At 46.0% G+C, this 15,928-nt stretch overlaps 1 protein-coding gene across 1 annotated transcript in view; it reads left to right on the forward strand.

Moving 5' to 3' along the window:
* The window catches only part of LOC138455308 (Wilms tumor protein 1-interacting protein homolog), a 521,083-nt gene that overhangs the window by 492,069 nt on the left and 13,086 nt on the right, over positions 1 to 15,928 (forward strand). The gene's annotated exons all lie outside the window — the stretch shown is intronic.

A 15,928-nucleotide genomic window follows, 5' to 3' on the forward strand; every position in this document is an offset into this window, starting at 1 on the left:
TGAAATTGGCGTGAGCTAGATTGAACAAACCACTATATTGAGGACTCTGATTTCAATCGGTGGTCAGATAAAAGCTGCCATGAGTATGATGTAGTGAAGTGCCGTATGTCGCCGGTCCACTGCTCCCCATGGTCGGAGTGACCACCAATGCTCTCATACGGTTTACTAACCTCATTTATTGTTTCTCTGTCAGTTCAGCTTCCTGGAATGCTATTTGATGCCAACCTAGCATAGAGGTTTGAATACAGAATCAGTCCTCTGGGACTGCATCTATAACAAACTTCAAGCTGCAGACAAAGGCAGGGGTGCAGGCATACCTTTTTCAAAATCACTAGGTGATGCAGACATGCCTAGCAAGGCGTCTCTCACCCCGTGGCAACACAATGTCCACTCCGCCTGCCCCTCCCCAGCCTGTGCCTCGCAGATGCTTCCTGCTCACCATGCAGGTTCCCTCTTCCTCTCTGCCTTTTAAGCACCTGTGGCCTTTCAATGGGTTGCAAGTGCAAGTCCTTTGCCGGACCACAATTGTACCAATTAACGGGACATGCCTGCCCCTCCATAGTCCCCTTCCTCGTATCAGTACCACAGTGGTGAAACTGACTAGAAGTGAGTTCTGAGGTCTTGCTAGAAACATTTGGGATCAACTGGCGGTAGTAGCCGATCAACCCCATTTTCTGGGGTTTGCAGTTAGGCCTGCTTTTCTACCTCATGACAGTGTAAAGGTGGTACAAATAATGTTCCCACGTTTCACTGTGTAGCACAATATAGTCTATATAGGCTCTGCAAAAATTTGAATACGGTTGTAAAATTCTGTCCATTAATCTTTGAAATGTTGCTGTAGCACCATGTAGACCAAATGGTAATACTTTAAATTGAAACAGACCTACAAGAGTAGCAAAGGCAGTTTTCTCTTTGTCGGGTACATTTAATGGAATCTGCCAAGAGCTTTTCTGGTCCATAAGATCGTCAGTACGTGGCGTTAGGTAAGCGTCAAAGGCACAGATGGCATTTAACTTTCTAAAGTCGATTTATAACATCCAACTCCCATCGGGATTTGCCACCAACACGATAGGGGAGGTCCAAGGGCTAGTAGATGGTTCGATGATGTTAGCCTCCAGCATATGCTTTACTTCCCGAATAATTCTTTCTTTTTGGGACTCGGGGAGCCTGTAGGATTTTAAATGTACCACTTTGCCTTCCGAAGTGCGGAGATGATGATGAACAAACCTACCCTTCCTGGCTCTTCACATTAAATACGTCAGTAAATTGTCTTATACTATCATATAGGTCTTGCTTCGGTTGTAACTGAGTTTGGGAGTATTTAGGGCAGTATTATTCGAATCCTCCTGGTACAAGCAGACAAAACTGTGTCATTAGACTCTGAAGGATTTTCTTTCCACTCCTTTAGATTTAAGTGGTAAACCTGTTTTTTTAGGTGGCAGTTGGGTTGGGAGATCTTAAAGTTGCAAGGCCCCATTTGTCCTAGCATCTCATGGTCCATGCCACTTGGATATTAGCTTGTTCTCTGAAGTGGACTAATACCTTTTGGCCTATGGAAAATGAAATTAAAGAACCCTTTTTGTCATAAGAGGCTTTCTGTTCTTGTGCCTTGGCCATATGGGTCTGTACCAAAGATCGAACTGCTGTCATGCGTTCTTTAAGCCTAGTGACAGTTTGGGAGAGTGGTATTGGGGCTTCATCGCTTTCCTCCCAGGTTTCCCTCAGCATATCCAGGATAGCATGGGTTTCATGCCCATATAGTAATTCCAAAGGGGAGAATCCTCCTGAGGGGTCATCCTAACTGCAACTAAAGCCCATGGAATCATCTGATCGCAATGCCTGCCACCTTCTTCCACTAACTTCCACAGGATAGTTTTCAATGTCTTAAGTCTTTCTTCAAGGCCGTCTTGGGGGGGTATACGGAGGTCCTCAAGGTGGTAATATGCATTAACTGTTTCACTTCCCCCCATGAGGTTGCTCATAAATTCCTTGATCTGTCAGTATTTCCTTTGGAAATCCTACTCCAGAGAAGAAAGGGAGCAGGTGTTTGTAAATGTGCTGGGTGTTATTCGCTCTCAGGGGAAAGGCCTCTGGGTATTGTTTTGCCAGAGGCACGGAAACTGCTCTCCTGAACACCTGTGAAGACCTACTCTCTAACCTGGATTCTAATACTCCGTCTGTCCTGATCCACCCTGTTCTTTCTTCTGCTTTTGACTCCTTCAACCACTCCATCCTCATAAACTGTCTCCATGATACCCTAGACATCATGGACATGGCACTGGCGTGGCTTACCTCTTTCATTTCAAACAGACCATCCCAAGTGCAAATGACTCCTTTTCTCTCCTCCACCTCACTCTACCTGTGGCGTCCCTCAGGGCTCTATCTTATCTCCATTGCTCTTGAATATCTACCTTGCCCATCTGGCCCGCCTGATCTCCACTTTATCCCCTCATTTCCAGTGCTACGCAGATGACACAGAACTGTCTTTCAAGCTACCTTCCCCTACCTCTCCCCATCCCTCATACTCGATTGCCTGACTTAGGTAGGGAACCCCTTAGAGTTAGGGATAGATAGGTTTGGTTTTCCTACAGCAACCACTATTGCACCACTTGGCCAGTCTCTTCATTCCTTGTCGCCAAACACAGTGAGGATATTCAATCTGAACTTCATGAATAAGGCTCTATTAGTACAAGGAAACACATAGTTGAGGTAGGGTTCAAGGCCCATGTTGGTTTTTTTAAGTAGCAACGTGGAAAATCGATAATCGCGGTATCTCGTTAGAGGGTGTACAGCTTGGACCGGATTACACTTCGTTTCTTTCGTGACAGCAACACCTTCGGGGAGGAGGTGTAATATTAATATATTCTGCAGTAAGTTGTACCACTTCCACAATTGCTGTTAGTGGACTTGGTTACGTCTTTAAACATCTCATTATAGAGACTTTGATTTATTTAGACATAGCCAAAAGTTGAGGGGTACAGGTAGGGCACAAAATCAAAGAGTTTGAGCGCCAGATTCTATCAATAGCAGGATCTTGGGGGTAAGGAGTGAAGGTTAAGATATTTCTTTAAGGAATTTGAATTTATTTTCTGTTATGGTTATTAACAAGATATCATCTACCCAGAGTTCACTGCTGTCTAAGGCTGCAAGACTCTGCTGGTGTGAGTACCATTTGTCGTCCTGGGACCTAACCCCTAAGTATTACTCGCTATCGAGCAGGAAGCCAGATGCTTAGAAAGAACCTGGCAAAAGAACCCATGCCCCTCAACCAGACACTGCCGCAACAAATATAAAACTGCCAAACGCAATGCCAATGCCACCCATTACTTCCAAGAAACCCAATACGCCACCAATCGTACCAAGAAACTATTCAACATCGTCAAGCCCTTCTCTAAACCACCATCCACTGCAGCATGCCACTCTGTCATGACTCGACTCTACAATACACAACATCAGGACATCCCTCCCCTCATCTGCTCTCGCACTCAGCCCCCATTCCCAAACATTCCAACACATGGGACACCTTCCACCCCATCAACACCTTCATCACCCTCTGCTAGGGAGAATTCTCATAAATGTCCCAATTCCTCCCTACCTTAGAGACCCCCAGCTCTTTTGCTGAACTTTGGGACTTTGTACTTTTAAATTCTAATTGTTTTCTGTGTTTGTTTCTTTTGGTTATGGAGTCTAACCAGCTCCATAGGCATCATCTTTTCATTTGTGTCACACAGCACCCTCAGTGCAGTGGCACAGGGAATCCTTTTCAGGCTTTCCCAAGGTTTAAATACCTTCTCTCCGATAAACTACTGTTTCCCAGAGTAAGTAAAGTAAAATTGATTTTACTAGTCTTTTAAATTCCTAGACCCAGCACACCCGATCTTACAATGTAGTGCTGGAGGGGTTACTTAGTATCCCCGGTGTCTAGAAACTCATTTAGCAGTCAAATGCCAACCTTTCCACTCAGAATGGCTGGTGGTAGTGGTTTTACAACGAACTACCATGATTTTTCGCAACCGCAAACACCGGTAGCGTTAGATCGCTGGAGCCATATGTTTCAAGATGGTGTCTGAGCACCCTCTGTAAAAATAGGTCCCGGTTTTCTTTTTTGCCATTTCTTTGTGGAAAGGTCCTTCTAGAGTTTTGCTCTGCGCGCCAAACCAGGTTTGGTCTCTTGTTCATTCGCCCCAGGAGTGATGACCGCCTCTGGCGCCCGAGTGCCTGGGGTGGGCAGGAAGTGAGGCAAGTGCCACCAAAGTCAATGGGCTAAAGTCTTGGATAGGATAAGGCGGTTCTGGTAAGTAATCAGTAAAGTCTCTGCACAAGTTCTCGGTAGTAGTTTGTAAAAAGAATCATCATACGTTGGGTCACAAGCTGATTAGGCCTGCGAGTTGCAAAGGTTTCAAGCACTTTCACTGCAAAAGTACTTTGTCTTGTTTCACAGTAGCTTACAATGAAGAAAAAGATGCAGCTGATGACTTCTGTTCCTGGCAGTTCCTGCAGATCTCGCTGTTCTGTGCCTCAGTCGTGGGGACAAGAGGGAGGATGACGGGGGACTCCTGCACTGCACTCGGACTGGTCAAAAAGCTTACAACTGGCAAACTTCAATTCCGGTGGCTGTAAGTAACGCACACAAGCTGGTGTCCCTCTCCCTGGTCCTATGGTTTCCTGCAGCAACTCTGAGGAAATTCAACCTGCTCCGAGATGGGTATCCAGGTGGCTTACTTAGGAGTTGATTGGTCCCACCCACTCAAAGGGAGAAGTCGTCCATTGCAGGGCTTCTCTGTCGATGCAAACTTGGCGATTCGGACCTGCAGCAGGGCTTCACTGGGCAAACCAACGGTCCAGGAGTTGCAGCAGTCCTCTTCAAGCTCTTCTTTGGTTCCTTCGTTCCAGTGGTCGACTCTGCCTTCCAAGCCAAGAGACTCGCCTTTTATTCAGTTCTCACCCATTCATTCCAGTCTAGCTGTCACTCACCCTGCAGGGTGGCTGTCCTTTACGGACAGTCAGCCAGCCAATTACCACAGAGTGCATTTGGGTCTCCTAGGAGACTAAGCACAAGGAATTTCGGGCACTTCCCTCACTTCCTGCCCACTCCAGACACTCGGGCGCCAGAGGCGGTCTTCACTCACGAATTCCGCCACAGGCAAATGAACAAAGAGACCAAACCTGGTTTGGCGCGCAGATAAAAACTCTAGAAGGACCTTTCCACAAAGAAATGGCAAAAAAAGAAGACATGGACCTGTTTTAACAAAGGGGGCTCGGACGCCATCTTGAAAAACATGGCTCTGGCGATTTAACGTTACCGAAGCTACAAATAGTTTGCAGTGGGGAAAAAATCATGGTAGTTTGTTGTAAAACCACTGCCACCAGCCATTCTTAGAGGAAAGGGTATCATTTGACTGTTACATGAGTATCTAGACAAGTAACCCCTCCAGCACTCTATTGTATTGGGCGTGCTTGGTATAGGAATTTAAAAGAATAGTAAAGTCAATTTCACTTTACTTACTCTGGGAAACAGTAGTTTATCCCAGAGAAGGTAGTTAAACCTTGGGAAAGCCTGAAAGGCTTCCCTGTGTCACTGCACTGTGGGTTTTGTGTGAAACAATCGAAAAAGTTAGACTCCATAACCAAAGAAAAAAAAGGTAAAACGCATATCAAAATACATGAAAGAGTGGGAAAAGGGGTCACACTCTCTCCAGGTAAAAAAAAATCAAGTCCTCAAAATCCAGCAAAGTTGCTTGGGGTCTCCAAGGTGAAGGGAATTAGCAGATTTTTGAGAATTCTCCGTAACTGGAATGCCTCTCATTCCATTTCTTCATTCGGTAAGCAATGCTTATTCAGCAGGGTTCTGATTCTGAATGTTATGTAAAGGGAACTATAAGCTTCTGTTTCATGGAATCCTATATCTAGGTACTTTCCATAGCCCATTTTTGTTTTCAGTCAATAGGACATCAAGGATGGTGTTATGAATAAAGGAGAAGCAGTGCTCCTTTTCTCTTCCAACAGCTACCACATGTGACTGTGACACAAGGTCTGCTACTGGTACATTTCCCTTGCTGGTGCTTCGAAACCTCGATCCATATCGGTGGGTTATTTCCAAGTTGCTATTTCAACCTTGAGAGCTACAACCTCTTCCCACAAGGTGTTAATCTCCTTTTTCATATCCTCGACTACCTGCCAAATATTGTTACAACCGGACTGATAAGATAGTGGGTAATTTCTATGTGCTCTTGTTCTCTCCTCTGTTCGCCACTTATTTCACATCCAGCACTGACTCACTAGTGTTTAGCCTACATTTCCTGGGCCCAATGTCTGTTGGGATTAAGGCACTTTCCCCGTTAGTATCTAACTTGCAACATCTGCCTTCCTTCTTCACATCTATGCTTAGAACGTCATATCTATTCTGATGAATCCAGTGGAGTCATTACTGATATCCCAGTGGTAACCTCTCATGTGGCATGGGGGATGGTAGCCGCTACCTGATCCTGGCCGAGGGGTTGCAGCTTGAGGAAGGATGACATGGGATCTCTGCTCCAACGAACCCTCCACAAGTTCCGGTCCTCCGTGGGTTGCAGCCTCATCCTGGTTGCCCCCCCACTGGCCTTAAAACCCTGGTTTTCGGATTTACTGCAGTTGTGCTCCCAAGGTCCCATCCATCTTCTGATCCCCTGCAGTGACTTCCTGACGCAACAAGGCGGGGCAGTGGAACATTCGGACCCGGCCAAACGGTCCCTGGCGGTTCCTGATCAGCTAGAGCTTCAGCATGCTCCATTTTCGGATGACAACAACCATCCTTCCCAGGTGTCATGATGCCTACCCCCGGAGCACCAGGCCAGACCCAGCACCCCCGGGAGCAGGCATCACGCCCCCAGGTAAAAGCCCAGCGGCCCTTTATGGGGGCTCTTTGGACTCTGTCCTGGCGCCGTTGGCGCCAGGGTCATGTTGGACATCGGTCCTGGCGCCATAAGCGCCAGGCTCATAAGGGGAAGTGTTTGGTGCACTTACCTGAAGCAGACCATGCTGCATGAAGAACCAAGCCAAATGAGGCTTAGGAGGAACTATTTTTCTGATGGAACTATTTTGTTACTTGGGTGGGGCTGTGGAAGAATACTCACCTGGAACTTCTTCCAAAGCTATTTAAGCCACGCCCAGACAGCCACACGTGCTTCGCGTTGTTCTGCATCCCAGCAGCGTGTCTGCTCCTGCACCTGGACTCCAGCCACGCCCGCCTCGAACCTGGAACACCTGTAAGGGAATCAGAGAAGAGAAAGGTGAAAACCAAGAACTTAGTCAACCTTCTTACCTGCATCCGGAATCTTCACGCCAGCATTCCTGAAGGAAGACTTCCATTTAAAAGCACTGCGTTGCTCGCTGCAGCGCCGCGCTTCACTCACCTGTTCCAGAGACGCCGCCAGGCTCCATCGCGGCTCTCAGCTCCGGTCGCCACATCTCTGCACCTAGGGGAGAGAAGAAGAAACAAAAGGTGAGCAAGGGAACACAAGAGGAAAGCCGAATTTTCAGCCATATTACTTACCGGCTTTTCTTGGTGAACCATTCCACATCTCGGGTCGGCGCCGCATCTTTGGCAGGTACCGCACCCCGGCCCCTATGGGGAAAGGACAAAAGACATTACTGGGGAATTATAAAGACATTTAGAGGGGTCGCCCTCATCACGAACTCACCTGATTTTACCACCGGCAATTTAACCCCTCAATGCATCGTCTTTGTTCTGCACCTGAAATAAAGGACAGAAAAGACAACATAAAAGGAGGCTCACACTTGAACTTTTGCATCTTCATACTTACGGCATATTGCTCAGAAAAGTCAAGTGGATGTGCCAGCGCCATTCTGAAAACCAGTGAAGTAACTGGACGAACGCGCGCCCCTGCACCAGAAGCAGGATGGAGAGTTCATCCTTCCAAAACCATAAGGTGAGCTTAAACCAGGGGTTTTGGAGGAATCAGAGAAGAACTAAGGGGGGAAGGGGGAGCAAGCACACTATACGGCAGACAGTTAATCCCCTTTCTCATCTGCAGAAGGATAATCCTACGGGCCTGACAAGCAAGATTTGGGGGTCCTGTTCAATCGGTGGTCCGAATTCTGCGCATCACGCTTGAAGAGGCCACAGCAACCTAGACCAGACCAGCGCCTCCGTGGGAGCCAGGTGAGCGTTACACCAGGTTATTCTGGGCTCCTTCTCCTCCCCCACTTCTATTTCCACCTGTGGCGTCCCCCAGGGCTCTTGCTCTGCTCACACATCAAAATGCCACCTTCTCCCATATCTTTCAGAGTTATGCAGACACAACTTTTCTTCAAACTTCCCTCTGATCCTCTTTACTTCCTCCCTCATTCATGAATGCCTATCTGCCATCCAGTTCTGGTGTGCCTCCAATGATCTCTGCCTCAATGCCAACAAGTCGGAGAGCCTTCCCATTGGCTACTCCCTCTTTCTTCCCCTCACTCTGGCCACCCTCCATGGGCGGTCCCCCTTCTCCCTCATCTGAAGTCAAAAACCTTAGAGTCCTCTTCGACTCCTCTCTTTCCTTCCTCCCTCACATTCAGGCCCTTGCCAAGACAGCCTACGTTCAACTCCACCTCCTCCAAGGAATCCTCCCTTTCCTCACTTTCTCCCAGAAACTCAATGTCTCTAGAGCTCTTGTTCTCTCTAGGCTATATTATTGCAATAGCTTCTTCCTTAATCTACCCTCATCTTCTCTACAACCCCTCCAGCTAATCCAGAAGAGGGCTGGAAGACTTATCCTTGGGCAAACAGAGAAGTTAGTGGGCACCACTGATTAGTTATATTCTTCAATTCAAAGTCCATAAATACAATTGTACTTATTTAAGTTCAAAAGGAGCTGGCTGTGACAAGTCTGGAGACACCCTGACTATAATACACAACAAAAGCAGGAGACCGAGTAAAAATACTAGGCCACACAGCCGCTCTCAAACAAGGCCCAGACGGGCATCAAATTATCAAGTTCAGAAACTTTCTTGTATCCAAAGGTTATTCAGTGCTCAAAAATAAATAGATACAGAAATTCATCTGTTGATTTTTTCAAATTGAAGTTTATCCAAAAAGAAGACAAAGCTGTCACTCTTATTTTTAGTGAGAGGAAGATTGCCGCAACACACGTATGTAATAGACTTAAGGCCAATGCATTTCGGAAAGATTTCCTTCTTCAGGGCCAGTCTGCACAGTTATAATTCAAAAGCAAAATATAACAGTAATATTGCCAGTACATGTGAATTGAAATGAATTTAAATGAAAAATAAATATAAATACAACATACCCATCGAGGGATAGCCCCATGGAGCACGCGGAATACGAAAAAAGAGAGATAAACAAGTAGGAACAAGTGAAAAGGAATATTAAAGCAGCAAACATGGACGTGTGAGAAAATAAGAAAATAATGTTACCTTAAAGGTGTTGCATGTATAAAAACAAAGGTTGCTCAGCCCACATGGAGCGGGGCGCAATGTGGTAGCGTGCATACAGCCGCTCAGATAAAGGGGAGATCGCGTTAGCTACTGAAAAACATAGGGATCAGGGTAAGTGAAGTTCATAGTCTCTGAGGAAGTAGAAAACAATTAGATCCGACGTGAATGCATCGCTTACCTCCGTTACACAGAGAAAGAGCATCTGCGTACAGAAGCTGGTTCCTGAAAGCGGGATGCCGAGTAAAGCGGTCGCCTAGGAAACCGCTTTTTGTTGGGACACGTGACCACCGCGGCGCCATAGCGCGGCCGGTGTACACGAAGCTGCAGAGCAGGGTAAAGCCTGCATAAATGCAAAAAATTAATAATTTGCGGGAATCTGCAAATCATCGGCTAACAAAAATTTAATTAGCCCAGATTTTTTTAAAAAAGGGAAAAAATTGTATAGACATGGAAAAAATACTTGTAATGCCATCCATGTGCTTGATCTAGCTCTCTTTTATTTACTGACCTTTTTTCCTTTCAACTTATCTTCTTTCTGTTTTTTTCCAGCTATGGCTTTGTTGATACCTTGGTGCTCCACAGCACCTGTCACTTGCACTCACTCAAGTATTTTTTCTATGTCTATACATTTTTTTCCCTTTTTAAAAAAAATCTGGGCTAATTTAATTTTTGTTAGCCGATGATTTGCAGATTCCCACAAATTATGAATTTTTTGCATTTATGCAGGCTTTACCCTGCTCTGCAGCTTCATGTACACCGGCCGCGCTATGGCGCCGCAGTGGTCACGTGTCCCAACAAAGAGCGGTTTCCTAGGCGACCGCTTTACTCGGCATCCCGCTTTCAGGAACCAGCTTCTGTACACAGATGCTCTTTCTCCGTGTAACGGAGGTAAGCGACGCGTTCGCGTCGGTTCTAATTGTTTTCTACTTCCTCAGAGACTATGAACTTCACTTACCCTGATCCTTATGTTTTCCAGTAGCTAACGCGATCTCCCTTTTATCTGAGCGGCTGTATGCACGCTACCACATTGCGCCCCGCTCCATGTGGGCTGAGCAACCTTTGTTTTTATACATGCAACACCTTTAAGGTAACATTATTTTCTTATTTTCTCACACGTCCATGTTTGCTGCTTTAATATTCCTTTTCACTCATTCCTACTTGTTTATCTCTCTTTTTTTCATATTCTGTGCGCTCCATGGGGATATCCCTCGATGGGTATGTTGTGTTTATATTTATTTTTCATTTAAATTCATTTCAATTCACATGTACTGGCAATATTACTGTTATATTTTGCTTTTGAATTATAACTGTGCAGACTGGCCCTGAAGAAGAAAATCTTTCCGAAATGCATTGGCCTTAAGTCTATTACATACGTGTGATGCGGAAATCTTCCTCTCACTAAAAAATAAGAGTGACAGCTTTGTCTTCTTTTTGGATAAACCTCAATTTGAAAAAATCAACAGATGAATTTCTGCATCTATTTATTTTTGAGCACTGAATAACCTTTGGATACAAGAAAGTTTCTGAACTTGATAATTTGATACCTGTCTGGGCCTTGTTTGGGAGCCGCTGTGTGGCCTAGTATTTTTACTCGGTCTCCTGCTTTTGTTGAGACTTCTCCTTGGGGCCTCAAGCCCAGGGACTGCATCTCTCCATCCCTAAAATCTCTACTGTGGCTTCTGGTTGCTGCAAGGATCAAATTCAAATCCCTCTGTATCATCCACAAGCCTGTCTAGGGCTGGAGACCACGCTATCTACAACATGCTCTCACTAAATACTCTCCCTCCAGATCTTTACTTTCCTCCTGCACCAACTCCATGTGTCAAGTGCTTTGCTAAAAAGCAAGCTGGTGGCTGATCCATTTCCTTGGCTGGCTCCCTCCTTTGGAACAACCTCCCCTTCCTCTGCATCTTGAGCCGGATCTCCTCAAATTCCAGAAGCTCCTCAAGACCTTCCTCTTCACCTCCTCCTTCCTTCCCTTGCTAAACCCCACAGTTGAGATTGGTAGCCGTGGCCCTTATGTGTCCACCTGGGTCCTGGCCTCCCACACCCAATCACCTCAGCCTGCTCCCAGCACGTGCCTAAGCACCCACTGGCCTGTGCTATCACAGACTTGCACTTAGTTATTGGCAGTTGACCACCCTCAACAAGTCACTTAACAGCTGCCTACTCCCTAGCACTCCCTTCTCTCTTTCTGCAGTTGCTCTTTCTGAATGCTCACAAGGCCTAGTAGGACTGCCTCTATTTTTCATTGTCATATTTGCATTTCATTCCCATGTTCCCTCCCTGCTGCCCTGTGGGCACTTTGAAACGCAATTTACTTGATGTATAAGCGCCGTACAAATACACAATAAATAAATAACTGGGACGTCATTAAGCATGGCCAGGAGGCCCTCGACTTGGTCCTAGTATAAAAGACAAACATGGACTAGGTTTTGCCATTGGGCTCATGGCAAGGACCTGGACCCCCTCACCTGGCCTTTGGATGAAGTACTGGCTTTTTCAGCACACCTGGCTCGTTCTGGAGTTCAGGTGGATACTTGCCGCACATTTTTGGCAGCGATTGGGGCTTACAAGAATTCCCCATAGCAAGTGTTTTCGGCAGCCAACTAGGTGGTTAAGACCCACCTTAAGGGGTTGTCTAGGCTTTTTTCTCCTGTGCATAGGCTGCATGCGGTTTGGGACCTCAATGTGGTTCTTGCAGCTTTGCAGGGCAAGCCATTCGAGCCAATAGCCTCTGTGGACATCCACTTGGTGACACTAAAGACAGTTTTACTGATGACCCTCACCTCCTGCGTGCAGGATTAGTGAGCTGCAGGCATTGTCATCATGCAAGCCCTTAACCACGTTTCACCACGACAAGGTAATCTTATGCACTCAACCAAACTTCTTGCCCAAGGTGGTCTCTCCATTTCATCTGAATCCGGAGATCTGTCTGCTGGTGTTCTTCTCCAACCCGCAGGCAGAGGCAGAGAGGGCGCTGCATTCTTTGGATCTCAAGGGGGTCCTCCTGTTTTCTCTCTATCGGACGAAATCCCTCAGGAAGTCTGAGACATTGTGACTTTTGGGGGCTGCTCCTGCGGCTCTCAGGCTTCCAAGACTTCCATCGCTCGTTGGATGGTTCAGGCCATTTCGGAGGTGTACACGGTATCTGGAAGGCTGGTTCCTGATGGGATTCATGCCCATGCAGTCAGAGCCAAGGCCACGGTCGTCGCGTTTCAGAGACCTGCTTCTTGGGATGTCCTCAGCAAGGTTGCTACATGAACCACTCCGTCGGCTTTCTGTAAGCACTACTCAGACCAGCTCCAGGAGCGATGCAGTGTTTGGTCAGACGGTTCTGAAGAACCTTTGAGTAATTAGTTACTCACCGTAGTGACTAGAGTACTCCTAGTCCATAGTCCCCTTTCCTCCATACGTCCCATCAGCCTTCCCCTGCTAGTATGCTAATATGTAAAAAGCGTAGTCAGGTATGTAAGTGTTCAAAGGAGACTGAGGTGAGGCTCCGGAGGACGGGGCGCTCCCTAGCCTGAGGCCACACCCCAGCGCGCTATATTACATTTAATGGGGAAGCGCAATTATTTGCTGCCTTAGGTGCCGGTACTGGAGGGGACACCCACAAGAATGGAAGAAAGGGGACTATGGACTATGAGTACTCTAGTCACTATGGTGAGTAACTTTTTAATTTATTTTTACTACACTGCTACAGCCTTAAAAAGTGTATTATTGCAAATATGTACTAATACTCTGATGGAGCACACAAGGTGTCGTCATCGCTACCCCTACTTTACTTGTAGCCGGGTCATTATCTTGTGTTAATGAACCCATCCTCAGTCTACAAGGCTATATCATGACAAGTGAACAGTCTTTATATTTCTTTAAGGGATCTGGTATCTTCCTCTCGCTCCTGTTTGGCACCACGAGTCAGCACTGTTAGTGCCCTGCGTGTTCTCCATGAGGGGGGCGCTTAACCAAGTTAGAGGTGTATATTTCTCGCCCATCAACCCTATCGTGTGTAAATGGGGTTACATGTGCTGAAGAAGAGGTAACGTTTACAACTGTAGAGAAAACCAGAGGGGTAACTTTACACTCTAGAAAGTATACCATTAGATCTCAGTGAGTTTTACACCAGTTTCTTGAATTTGTTTCATTAGCCTTTTTCTCTATTAAGGACAGAAAAATGCTTAATAGAGGTTTGCGCTGAGCTCTTTGATGCCAACTTCTTTCATGTATCCAATTTCTGTTCCTCTAATAATTCCATACTTGCAGTGTCTCCACCAATGGTAGACTATTTGATCCTAAGCTGATCCTTAACAAAATAGTTTCCACTTATAAAAAAAAAAAAGCCTTGCCAAACAAGAATCGTACGACCAGAGAATAATGCAAGCCAAATCTAGTATTAATGAACTGTTTACCATCTTAAGAGCTAGAATCACCTATCCTAGCTCCAGACACCTGCATGAAAGATAAACAATGGTGCACCAGTGTCCAAAATGCCCTCTCCAATAAAGTTGCAGGTCTTCAAATCAAAATTAACAAGAAAGAGGCACTAACCAACTGCTCTAACTCTTAACAACACCCCCCTGTGCCCCACTCATCAGCACCCTAACCCCAACCCACTCACCAGCTTCAGCTTTTCCAAAGTCTCCACACTAGAAGTGGAAAAAATCATACTTGGCCTTAAACCATGAAATTGCCAAGGCGACCTTTGCCCATCACAAATCATCAAAGATGCAGCAAGAGACCTCTCACCATTCATTACCAAACTCATCAACACCTCTTTCTCATCAGGTACTATTGCCAACAACCTCAAAGAATCCTGGGTCCTCCCCTTACTAAAAAAACCTTCCCTAGACCCCTCTATACCCACAAACTACAGACCCCTCACCACCGTCCCCTTCCTACTTAAATCCTAGACAAGACAGCCTATCAACAAATACCTCGAACAAAACCATCTCCTAGGTATCCGGCAATCAGGCTTTAGACCCCAACACGGGACAGAAACTGCTCTCATTGATCTCAAGGCCCAAATTGACACTCTGAGAGATAATGGGAAAACTGCCTTACTGCTTCTCCTAGACCTCTCGGTAGCATTCGATCTTGTTAATCCTATGCAACCATTTAGACTCGGCTGCCCATTTCTCCCAATAAGCCATTGGCTGGATTAAGTCATTCCTGAATAACAGATCCATGCGGGTCTTTTCCACTTCGCCATCCCCATCACATGCGGGGCCCCTTAGGGGTCATGTGTCTTCCCCACACTGTCCAACGTGTTCACTAAGCCCCTGTTTGACTATCACGACGGTCTGGGTATCACCTACACTAACTAGGCCGATGATACCCAGATCCTCATCCCGTTGACAGGAGATTACAACACGGATTTGGCCTTGGTGAACAAGGTGTACCTCATCATCCAGGCATGGATGGCTTCCCATAGTCTATGCCTGAATGATTTCAAGACTGAACTCATCATCCTAGGATCCTCCACTAACCTAAACAAATTGGACTGTAACTACACCAGTTTCACCATAGATGGCAGTAGCCAAGGAAGTGAAAACCCTTGGTATTTACCTTGACTCTACCCTCTCCTTCCATGGCCTCCACCACAACTTACACATGCAAGCTTATAAGATCAGCCAAACCCTTCCTATCTACCCAGAGCTGCATTACTCTAGCCAGAGCCCTTGTACTTTCCAAACTGGAGTATTGCAACACCATCTATGTAGGTGCCAATAAACAGGTTATCAATAAAATCCAGATCCTACAAAATAATGCTCTCAGAGCAGCGCTCAGCTTCCCTAAGAGAGAACACATCTCTAATATTAGGAGAACCCACAATTGGCTCACTACCACCGACAAAATCCTGCTCAAGGTAGCCTCCCTAACTCATAAATGCCTCAATGCAGCCCCCCGTTACCTAGCCGACAGAATAACTAGATACACGGCCAATATAGACACTAGAAATGGCAATGCAAACCTGCTATCCGTTCCTAGATTCAAGCTAACAAAAATGGGCGGCAACAGCTTCCAAGTGAAAACAGCCCAACATTGGGATTCTTTACCACCTTACGTGAGAGCACCGCAAACCTACCCCACTTTAGACGTAATTACATCCAGTGGTAAAAGAACAAAGACCAATAACTGACATCTCTGTTATAAATATTGTAAATATGGATAAACTGTAATTGTACTTCACTGCTTCCCTCGCAACTGTATTACCATATGTACACTTTGTAAATTAATGTACAGTACTGTAACTAAGCTGAGAATATCTTTGTTATGCCTGCGCCCTCATACCTTCTGGTCCGGTGCGCCATATAAATGAATAAACAAACAATCTATTTGCTCTGGATAGCCCAAACGTTTGTCAATCGTCTAATACTGTAGGGGCTCTGAAGATTGACTCGAAATGCTCTTCTCTTGGCAAGCAAGAAAATGCTCATCGAGAGATCTAGATCCTTGGATCACTATATAGGTCAATTGTTCATTT

This window comes from Ambystoma mexicanum, chromosome 1p, assembly GCF_040938575.1.
Source record: "Ambystoma mexicanum isolate Mex_15411 chromosome 1p, UKY_AmexF1_1, whole genome shotgun sequence".
NCBI lineage: Eukaryota > Metazoa > Chordata > Amphibia > Caudata > Ambystomatidae > Ambystoma > Ambystoma mexicanum.